Here is a 12,196-nt window from a genome sequence, read left to right on the forward strand (position 1 = left end):
ACATCAGTCATATAACCACATAAGTCTTGAAGAAAAGTACAGGGAATGTATATTCTTCCCAGTAAAACAATTTGCCGTCTCGCTGAGCCCAATTCTTCACAGGGATGGCACAGTGGAGAATGTGCATGAGATTATTTAACGATCTCACTAAATAGCCCACTTCCAATAATTTATTATCTTCTTGTCTGTCTGTATGCAGGGTAATAATCCGTGATCACTGCTAAGCATCTCCTACACTATCTGAATATACTAGGAATAACACCGACAAGCACAATCCCCTTGCTCAGGATTTGTAGAGGTGATTTAGTGGCAGCTACAGCTCTTGCCTTTACCGTTGGACAGAAAAAAAACTTCCCTCGGTGAGCCAGAAGGTGCAACCCGTCAGCTTCAAGCCACTTGCCTTAAAATGGTGCATTTATTTGATCGATATATTTATTTCTATCAAAGAACCAGCATTGTACAAAAAGGAAGCAAAGCCCAGCTGAGCTGGGGTTTGCTGGGCTTGCAGACTTGAAATCTGCTCAGGAGAAAAAAAATCACCTGTCTGTCAACCTGCACCTTGCCATCCTCTCCCTGGGAGACGCCATTGCCTTTTCCAACAGGGAAATTTGGAGGAAATAGAGAAGTTTGCAAATGGAGGTGTTTGCAGCTGAGCACTTTGCTTTTGTCAGGGGCCCTTCTGGCCCTTTCTCAGCTGTGTGACCAATTGTGCAGCATTATATGAGCAAAATGTAATTGCTCTGGAAAAAAACCAAAAACATGCCTGTCTTGGGATGATGCAGGGATGAGCCTGGTAACGCTCCAGGGCATAACTGCATGTTTTCTCCCATGGGTAGTGGCGTGGACTGTGTATCTGCTGGTACCCTGGCTGTGGGCCAGATGATGGACAGGGAGAAGGAGGAGGAAGGAAGTCCTGGATTATCTGCACAAGAAGCTATAGGCCAGTACATGTGGATTTGTGAATTTTTGGTGTGGGAGGTGTCCAGTATGAGTCGTGACTCTTCTTTCTGTATCCTGACTGCTGACTAAAATTTCAAAAAATGACAGAACAAAGAGTTTGAATAAAATGGGAATTCTATTCTAAATTTCACGTCACCAATCTTTTGTGGAGAAGTTTGGGTTTTTTTTCAATTTGGGAACATTAAAGTACCTTATAAAAACAGTAAGCCTGCGGTCTCCTTATGAAAGTGTTCATTTTCAGAATTACTTGCTACCAGAACTCAACTTGCATACCTATGTTCTGCAGAGCTCCCCACCGACACCAGCTGGGCTGCTCTTGATAAATGCTGGGAGAGAATTTGGTGAATTTAGCATTACAGGTTTACCACAAATTGTAGATGTGACCTGAATAACAAATGCCATCTCCAGTTCTGCTTCCTGCACTATGGGCAATTATGAGCAGGTATTTTAGAAGGTCTGGTTTTTTTCCTTGACACCTGTATTTGTTCCAGGTCCTTCCCACATGGAGTAACTGATACCAATTTGGTACCTATCTGCCTGAAAATATAACTCAAACTTAGTCAGAGTGTGTCTAATTTAAAAATATGCCTAACATGCACCTTCTAATTAATCTGCAGCCTTCCTCCCCTCTACGCCTGATACATTCTTCTCTTTTTCTTAGTATCAAGGTATGATTTTGCTGATTTGCCTGTGGCACTAAATATACTCTCAGAATATCACCTTGTCAATTATTTTCCTAGATTTCCTGTGCTATTTGGGATTTTATGAAATCCTCTGTCACTGGGGCTGTCTGTTGTGGTATAAGATGAAATTGTGTATTAGGGAAAAAAATGTTTAAAGAAGTTCCTTGGGGAGAATAATGGAAACATCTTCTTGTCTTAGCAAGTTAATGCATGGTTTCACTTCTGCGCATGTAAAATGGCTGCATCAGCTAAACATTTTTTGCTGTTGGTATTGCACAGCTGTGTCACTTGTACTGAGATATATTAGAAACGGTCTATTTGTTTTCATTAGAAATGGGAGGTGATGTGGCTTTTCCTGTTACTGTCTGATTTTCTCTTTAGGGGAAAATGTCAGTGTGACTTGATTAAATTAACATTCTTGAGGCAATTTCTGACCGTGAACTTTTCTCAGAAGAATCACTGATATGTACTGATCATCTTGAACTTTAGCATAGATTCCGCATGCACTAATTTTCCTGGCATGATAATTAAACAAAACTTAATTACGTTTAGCAGACCTGTTAAAAGCCAATCACACAGATATAGGCAAGTATCTCTTTTCTATTCTCTATGATGACTTGGGAGCAGTGCAGGGCTCCAAAAAGTCTCAATGAGATTGAATGAGAAGGAAGCACCCTGTAATTAAATGGATGGTATCATAGGTATAGAAAATTATTACTTAAATAATTCTAAAATTAATCTGGGGTGTAAGGAGAAAAAATTTCTGTGCAATATCTGGGAACTTTTAATCAAATAGTACAGTTGTGTGAGAACAAGAAAGAAAAACTTGCCTACATCTTTCTGCTCCAGAGAGTTTAAGAGTAGTCTCTTTAGGTTTACAATCTGAAGTAAGAAACAAACCTTATAATGTCATAATAAGTGATTCAGAAACAAATAATACTGTACATCTCAGCCTCTTGTAGTTAGCATACTACAGATTTTAGCCAGAGGGCCTTTCCAAGCTTAAACAGACCTTCATTTTACTGGTAATTTAGAGGACTATAATGCAGTAATGGACCAAAATAAAATTACAGGGTATTATAATGTGCACGTAAAGGCAGATGGACATGTTTCTAGTGATGGACTAGAGGCTACAGCTTTCAGTGCTGGTATGTAACTACCAGGTGGTGATTTAAAAGGACTGCCCTGGTAGGGGTGGTTTAATGGCTGAACTGTGCGTGTTTGTGATGGTGCAAGAGTAAATCCTTTTTTTTTTTTTTTTTTTTTTTTGGTGGCATAGAAGGACTAGGGACCTCATGAAAGCACAGATGAGAATAGTTCAGTGAAGTACCTGCTGTAAATATTCATTGTTGCCTGAGTGCCTGCCTCCTAGGTAATGAGTTTGTGAGGCAGGAATTGCGCTTGTGATGAGCAAAATAGTCCCGTATTTTGAATGGTTTGAATTCTTTGTGAGTTTGTCCAAAAATCCCCTCTGTGGTAGTACCTTATTTATGAACTTTAAAGTTCTTGGGAGAAGCCCTCTTCATGGGATGTCTTTGTATTTCCGTGCTCAGTTGGGAATGAACCTCAGTCTGGAGGTATCCATGTGTGACCCTTGCTTATGGAGCTTATGGACTACCCTGGACTGGATGCCTTATGTTTCAGGGAGATGGATCCCACTTCCTTGCCCTTTCTCTGTGCTATGGCACGTGCTAGTACGCAGAGGAGTTGTCAGATGTCCGTCCCCATGAGTTGTGTTTGATTGCAAGGCTGAGCACCACAGTGCCCCAGGGTATTTTGTTGGCTACCCAAAGTTGGCAGCTCAGCCTGAGGACGAAAGGGATGCACAGAGGAAATCCATAATTTTCTTTATTGCATTACATCTACAATGGCTATTTCTTGTATTTTCCAGAATACAGCAGCTAAGTTCCCCAAGAGCTAAAAAGCATTAATGCTTCCACTGAATTCAAGATGTGGAAGACCCTGGCTGTCCCAGAGGACATCTAAATATCTCTTTTCCCTCTCTTGCAGCAGTATGGTGTGAATGCATGATCCTGCTGTTATGTTTTGTGTAGGGTGTGTGCACTGCTTAGCTTTTTTCTTGGCCATGTTGCTTCGCATCCCTCCTCTGAACCACAACATTGAGTTCATATTCTCCATCTCTGCTCCTCAGGCATGAAGGAGAATACTTTGTCTCCTGAATGCTCACTCACACCTGTATTTGTCCCTCTATAGCTGGAGCTGAAGCTCTATGCTTCACTTTTGCTATAAGCACTTGGAAAAAAGATCTTGCTGGATAGAAGTGGAAAAATTGGCTGTTCTTGTTGCTAAAAGAAACTGCCAACGTGCCATTCCAGTCAGTTTGATCTGCATTTCCTGGTTTTGGTGGGTTTGAAATAATGCCGGAATTTACTCATGGTTTCTTTCTTTTTCACTCTAAAGATGAACGGCAAAACCTTTTTTTTCCTAGAGAAGAGCTCAGTGACCTTGAAAATATGCACCACATCAGCTCCTGCCAATGTATTTGTGTGCAGATGTGTAGTGTATATATAATTTGTGTTGATGTTCGTGAAATGATTTAAGCAAGATCAGCAGCAGCTGGTTAGTGTGTGATCCCCTGTCATGATACGCCTGTGTCTTTTTTTAAAAATCTCTTTACTTCAATAGGAAGATGTTAGCATTTGCTAGTCCTCAAGGGATTGCTCTCAAAGTTGTGAAAATTCTAGATAGCGCTCCAGTAATTATCTTTTTTCCTCCTGTGCCTTCCAGAGAACATTATGTTGGAATTATGTGTTTACAATTACAAAGGAGTTATTTGTTAAACTATTTTCTGCTTCTTGGATAGACTTAATTTTCAAGTTCCAGTTCGTGCTATAAGGTCCAGCCTCTGACTGGGAGCTCCCAGTATCCCAGCAGAGTTTGCAACATTCATGTGTCACCATTTAGAGAGAGAGACTATGAGCAGCAAGGGATGTAAAATAAATAAATAGACCTCTTCTGGACATTTGGAATGGTTAAGGTGAAGGCTTATCCACCACCGTGGGTTTGCATGTTTTCAAATTTTTTATTATTTGTACTGCAGTGAGAACATCATAAAAGAAGGGCTTAGAAAAAAAGCATTCACTGTTTCAAGACTGAACCAGGCTTATCTGCACACCATGGCTGTGGGTTCTGGTTACACCTTCACCTCTCCATGCTGTGGTCACTCAGTCTCTATCTCTTCTTTGCTCTGTCTCTTAGCGAATATAATCTTGAGTATCTTAAATAGTTGCAATGTCTCATTTAATTTTATTCACCCTGTAATTCTTACTCCATTTATTTTGTCTCCCATTTAATCTAATTTGGAGTTAGAACTTCAATCATCATCTTAAAAATGTATGTGTTATAGTAAAATAATTTAAATTATGCTAAATACATGCTTAATATCTTAGATTCAACTTCAGACAGTATTCTTCTACGCACTGAAGTAATTAAATCCCCACCATGAGCCTTAGTCTGATTTATATAAAAGATTTTTGGATTTCATGATAACTCACAGTTTGAGGACAATAACAGCATTATCTTTGCAATACTTGCTATAGTGTGAACAATAATAAGTCATTAAAAGTTAATCCGTTTGTGGAGAAAAGGTACAATTAATACAATGGCTGTTTCAAGAATTAGGCAATGGTTTTTTTTGTTGTTATCAGGATGTATCTTCTACAGGAGCACAATGTACCTTTATTTCCTATTAAGTTAATGATCAAAAAGTCCTTAAAATCCACTTTGTTCTTATTCAGAACACTTAGACTGCTTTTTTTTCCGAGTGCAAAATTTCTTGGTGTTGCTATCCATAGTAAGAATTAGAGGAGTAACTCTTTTATTAGGAATGCATCATAGCATGATCACTAGTCAAAGAATGAGATTTTATTTGCAGGAATTGATTCCTTTTACTACCTTTAGCATCTTGTGTAATATTGCTTTGGGATGACACAAATGCCACTCAGGATTATTTGAGGACATTATTTTAATCGCTATCTTAAAAAAGAAAAAAAAGTCTCTTATAGGCTTCAGTATTTAAAAGGTCTAAGAGCTCATTTTTACTAATGCTATATGGTCTCCATTCTGCAAGCTTTATTCTTTCAAATGTCATGTACATGTTTTTTCTGGAATTCTGTGACAATCTTACAAGTTCACTGCTGTAGTTATTTGTAGCTTGATGTGGTAAGTAATAATTTTTTTCAGTAACTTCTCAATGTAAATAAAAATCAGTCCTTATCTTCTACAGTGTCATACTACAATACTTTTTGTTCATTCATCTAGCATTAAGTGTGTCTCAAACCCCACAGTCTGGGAAATTAAAATGTCAATATTTTCTCAGAAAATAATGGACTTCTATAATTGTAGTTCTTTACATCCACATATAACTGTTACAGAGGCAAAAATCACGCTTAGTCCAATGGCAAATATACTGCTTTTGACAGATTTAAACCATCAGCAATGATCCAGGTCTGTAGCTATCCGCAGTGACCATACTTAATCAGGAGGTTAAAACAGCACGTGTTGGGTGCGTTGGCACTAGGAACATCAGCAGGATCACAGCTGGCCCTTTGGCCCTGATGCCAGCCAGTATTTCCATGCTATGAAGCTACTTTGGCCAGCAAAATGGTGAGGCCACATCCAGGCTACCTTTTTGGGAATAATTCCTGGCCCACGGTTGGGATTTGTTGGTAGGGTGCTGGTTTGTCTTGGCTGAAAATGTGGACAAACATTCAGTTTAAATATAGGTGACCAAGACTCGGTGCCAGGGAATAATTTCCCAGTATTAACATGGCTGATGAAAACAGTCACCCTGAAGTCTGAAGTAATTGGAAACAGGGTGAGGTATGCAGGTCCCAGGCACAAGGGATGCCCTTAGGAAATAGCAGCAGGAACTGCTCTTAGGTTGTTTCTTGAGATGAGCCTATCTTGACGTGAAAGACTATCCCATCACAGGCTCAACACAGACCCTAATTCTACTGCTGTCAAAGGGCTGAATGCTCTCCTAAATTGTATCAGAAAGGTTTTTCAATAAAAACCAGGGAGAATGAACACCCCTGGTATGTGATACATACATAAACCCCCTCATCTAGGATGTAGTGTCTCACACTGAATAAAGATGGATAAACTAAGGCAGCACCTGAGAGTGAGTGACTGTGATCTGAGAAATGGGGAATCTCTCTTCATGCAGAAAATGGAAGGTACTTCATCTACTTAGATGGCAAAATGAAGGTTGAAATGATAGTGGTTCCTGTAATACAGTGGGGAAATAAATGAGTGAGGCAAGAGTTATCAGAGCTACAGGAGAGTTTCAATGTAATAATAAATAGGTATATGTTCAGGCTGGACATAACAGAAAGATTTCCAATCATCACTGAATGAAAGTCAGGGATAGGCCTACAGTAAAACCAAAGGAACAAACAGCCAAGCTGTAAAAAAGAAAAGAAAAGAAAAAGGAGTGTGATCTGCTTACACCCTGGCTGCCTGCAGTGCTGGATCATGAGATTTCATCGCTCCAAACATTCATTGTAATGCTGTGTTCCTGCTTCATCTGGATATTTATATAGCTCTGCAAAACACGTATTAACTGCATTGAGAAGAATCTCTTAATACAGTCTCTCTCTATATATATTTAGATCTCATGTAGATGTTTACATTATTTATATATGTATTAGAAAGAAAATATATTGTTTCAGCTGGGACTGGCAAGGGCACAGTGAGGCAAATTGCTTTTGGGAGGTGCCGGTGTGTCCTCACCCAGACACTCGAATTCCAGGTGAATGGGTGGGGGTCAGACAAACTCATTCGGGCAACTCATTTGTCCTTTCTTCCCTACTTTCTACCAGCCGGAAGGCAGTTTGTCACAGAGTGCTTTGTAGGCAGCGATTATAGCTTCTCCAATAGCAACTTTTTCAACACTGTTAATAATCCATCCACATGGTGGGAATGACTTAAAGAAAGAACAAGCATTTAGGATTAAGGGAATGAGAACCTTGCGTTTGCAGGGGAAAACAACTAATTTATGTTCTTGAGATGGTTTAGGACAGTAGCGCTGGTTTTATGGTAAAAAAAAAAATAGGTATCATAGTGGGAAAAATGACCTGAAAAGTATTTTCTGCTGGTTTTTTTTGCAGTGGTTGACAGATGGTTGCAGAAATGTGATTGCCAGCGTGGAGCCCCATTTCATGCTTGTTAGTGGTGATGGCATCTCTTGGATAGTCACCTAGCAAAGGTGGCAATGTTGCCTTCACCTTTTCCTTTTCAAAACTGAGAAGTGAGTGCAGGTGGAGAAAGAAGGTGCCCCAGCCTCTCCCCCCAGAGAGGGAAGCATTGAGGCCCTGCTGAGCGGCAGCTCTGACCTGGCGCAGGCAGGGCTAGGGTTGAAAGTGGCCAAACCCCCATGTACAAAAGTAGCCCCCAAGGAGCACAAGTTGCCTAGGGAGAGTCAATCAATCCCAGGCATCGTGACCAGCTCTGCTAGGAAGAAAAGGAAGGTTGTTGACATTGGCGACTTCACTCTGAGGCGAGCAGAGAGTGCCATATGCCGACCAGACCCAACCCATGGGAAGTCTTCTGCCTCTCTGAGGCCTGGATAAGGGATAGTACTAGAAAACACGCTTTTTTGGTAGGGCCCTCTGATTACAACCCATTACTGCTCTTCCAGTAGGCAATGATGAAGACCAAATGACAAGAAGTCTGAGGGCAGTCAAGAGAGATCTCAGGGCCTTGGGGCAACTGGTTGAGGGATCAGGAGGACAAGTAGTGATATTTATTCTATAATGCTAGTTGCAGGGAACGATGGGGTGTGTAATCAGAAGATCACACAGATCAATACCTGGCTCTGGGCGTGGTGTCAAGAGCTAAATTTCAGGGGTTTTGATCATGGGTCAGTTTACACAGCAGCAGCAGGGGTTCACCTGTCTCAAAGGGCGATAATGACCCTAGGTCAGGAGTTAGCAGGGCTCATCAAGAGAGCTTTAAACTAGATTTAAAGGGGGAAGGGAATAAAACCAAGCTCATTAGAGATGAGCCTGGGGGTGGCATGCCAGGGTGGAGGTGAGATCAACAGCACAGCTGGAGTGCATCTTTGCCAATGCACAAAGCCTGGGCCACAAGTAGGAGGAGCTGGGATCCACCATGAAGCAGGTAAATTATGCCACAATCGCCATCACAGAAACATGGTGGGATAACTCACATGACTGGAGTGCTGCAATGGGTGACTGCAAACTCTTCAGAAGGGATAGGCAGGGAAGGAGAGGCAGTGGGGCAGCTCTGTATGTCAGGGGATGTTTCGACTACCTAGAGTTGAATGATGGTGGCAGTAGGGTTGAATGTTTATGGGTAAGAATCAGGAAGGGCCAACAAGGTGGATATCATGGTGGGAGTCTGTTCTAGACCACGCAACCAGGATGGAGAGGCAGAGGAAGTGTTCTACAAGCAGTTGGGAGAAGTCTCATAATTGCTAGCCCTTGTTCGTGTGGGGGACTTCAACCTACCGGATGGCCGCTGGAAATACACCACGGCGAAGAGGGAACATTCCAGGAGGTTCCCGGAGCAGGCGGAGGATAACTGCCTGACCCAGCTGGTCAGCGAGCCAGCCAGGGGAGATGCCCCACGGAGCCTGCCACGGGCAAAGAGGGACGGACTGGTGGGTGATGTGGGGGTTGGAGGGCGTCTGTGGCACAGCGATCGCCGGATGACAGGAGTTTTCATTTCTCAGAGCAGTGAGGAGGGGGCTCAGCAGAACGGCTGCCTTGTGCTGCCAGGGGGCCGGCGCTGGCCTGTGCAGGGGCCGGGTGACAGAGCCCCTGGGGAGGCAGCCCTGCAGGGCCCGGGCTCCAGGCAGGCCGGGCGTTCCTCAGGGAGGAATTCTGAACGGCGAAAGGCAAAGATGAGCGGTGGGGGAGGAGGAGGCCTGGCTGAGCAGGGAGCTTGGGCTGGAACTCGGGGAAAGGGAGAGTTTCCACCGCTGGCAGAGGGGGCAGGCAGCTCTGGGGGGCCGCAGGGGTGTTGTGAGGCTGTGCAGGGTGCGGATCGGAGAGGTGAAAGCGCAGCAGAGCTCGGGCTGGCCACTGCTGTAAAGGATGTAAAAAAGATGTTTTTACAAATCATTAGAAACAAAAGGAAGGCCAAGGATAATCTGTATCCTTTATTGGATGTGGTGAGAAACATTGCCGAAAAGGCTGAGGTGCTTAGTGCTTTCTTTGCCTAGGCCCTTAACAACAAGGCCAGCTTCACTCAGGGTACCCATCCCCCTGTGCTGGGAGACAGAGGTGAGGAACAGAAGCAAGTTCCCACAGCCCAGGAGGAAAAAATCAGTGACCTGCTGCTCCACTTAGATGTGCACATGTCTATGGGGTCGGATGGGGTCCACCTGAGGGTACTGAGGGAGGTGGTGGAGGAGCAGCTGTCCACTATTTGGCAGCAGACCTGGCAAACTGGAGAAGTCCCAGCAGACTGGAGGTTACACGATGTGACACTCACCTATAAGGAAGGCAGGAAGGAGGATCCAGCGAGCTACAGGCCTGTCAGCCTGACCTTGGTGCCAGGGAAGGTTATGGAGCAGATCATCCTGAGTGCCATCATGTAGCACATGCAAGACAATCAAGGCATCAGGCCCAGCCAGCATGGGGTTATGACAGGCAGGTCCTGCTTAATGATCTTCTGTGATAACATGACCTGCCTAGCAGATGACGGAAAGGCTGTGGATGCTGTCTGCCTGGACCTTAGTAAAGCCTTTGACACTGTCTCCCACAGCATTGTCCTGGAGAGACTGGCTGCTCATGGCTTAGGCGTACGCTTTGCTGGGTAAAAAACTGGCTAGATGGCCAAGCCCAAGGAGTGGTGGTGGATGGAGTTCAATTCAGTTGGCAGCCGGTCACAGGCGGTGTTCCCCAGGGCTCAGCGCTGGGGCCAGTTCTGTTTAATATCTTTATCGATGACCTGGATGAGGGGATCGAGTGCACCCTCAGTCAGTTTGCAGATGACACTGAGTTGTTGGGGAGTGTTGACTCACTGTAGGGCAGGAGGCTCTGCAGAGGGTCTGGGCAGGCTGGACCGATGGGCCGAGGCCAATGGCACGAGGTTCTACCAGGCTCAGTGCCGGGTCCTGCCCCTGGGTCACAGCAACCCCAGGCAGCGCTACAGGCTGGGGGCAGGGGGCTGGGAAGGTGCCTGGTGGGAAAGGGCCTGGGGGTGCTGGTCAGCAGCCGGCTGGGCATGAGCCAGCTGTGTGCCCAGGTGGCCCAGGTGGCCATCAGCATCCTGGCTGGTATCCGAAAGAGTGTGGCCATCAGGAGCAGGGCAGTGCCCGTCCCCCTGCGCTGGGCACCGGTGAGGCCGCCCCTGGACACCCCTGTGTTCAGCTTTGGGCCCCTCACTGCAGGGGGACGTGGAGGGGCTGGAGCGTGTCCAGAGCCAGGCAGGGGGCTGGGGCAGGGGCTGGGGCACAGGGCTGATGAGGAGCGGCTGAGGGACCTGGGGGGGTTCAGCCTGGGGAAGAGGAGGCTCAGGGGGGACCTGATCGCTCTCTACAGCTGCCTGACAGGAGGCTGTAGGCAGGTGGGGGGTTGGTCTTTTCTCCCAGATAACAAGTGACAGGACAAGAGGAAATGTCCTCAAGTTGTGTCAGGGGAGGTTTAGTTTGGATATTAGTAAAAATGTCTTCACTGAAAGGGTTGTCAAGCACTGGACCAGGCTGCCCAGGGAGGTGGCTGAGTCCCCATCGCTGGAGGTATTTAAAACATGCATAGATGCAGTGTGTAGGGACATGGTTTAGTGGTGGACTTGACAGTGCTGGATTAACATTTGGACTTGATGACCTCAAAGGTCTTTTCCAACCTAAATGATTCTATGATTCTTTCCTCTGTGGCCTGCCTAGACATGGAAGATTCTGTCAGGAGTCTGGGGTGCTTGCTTGTCTGTAGGCTTGGCTCCCATTTTATACACATTTTGGCACCCCTTTTGTAGCTGCAGATGCAGTCCCAGCACCCTGGAGACAGTCACCATGACAGAGTCGTCATCGAAGTGGGATCACCTTAGCGAGCCTCTATTACTATTGCATGTCACACATTTTGCAGAGGTGTAAAACAGTAAAAGAAGAAGTGGGTTTATTTCTGAGGAAGGTGTTCCCAATCTGCTCTCTGTGCTGTACCACATACACAGAGACCTCTAATATCCTTCCTTATGCATAAACACATAGTGCTTTGCATTTACCTTTAGTGATCTTCAAGAAAGTCACGATATTTGTCAACATACAAGAAAACTAGTGAAGTAAGATAATGTAGCCCCATTAAATGGAGGTTTATGCTTGTCTTCCAAAAGTATGTGACACAGATGCAGAGACAGCTGCCTTTAGGTCTCAGAAATTGAAGAGTGTGAAAAATTAGTTATGTCAAACTCAAATTTTGCTGCCTCTTGCACTCAACTGTTTGCAAATGCTATTGTTTTGTCCTTTGCCCTTTTCTCCTGTGGTCTTCGCTCTAGTAATTGTTAACTCCAGTTTTCTCTACTGGAAATACAAGAAATTTATGCCTGGTCCTCAAGGTATTGCCTAG

This window comes from Falco biarmicus, chromosome 6 (genome assembly GCF_023638135.1).
Source record: "Falco biarmicus isolate bFalBia1 chromosome 6, bFalBia1.pri, whole genome shotgun sequence".
NCBI classification, from domain to species: Eukaryota; Metazoa; Chordata; class Aves; order Falconiformes; family Falconidae; genus Falco; species Falco biarmicus.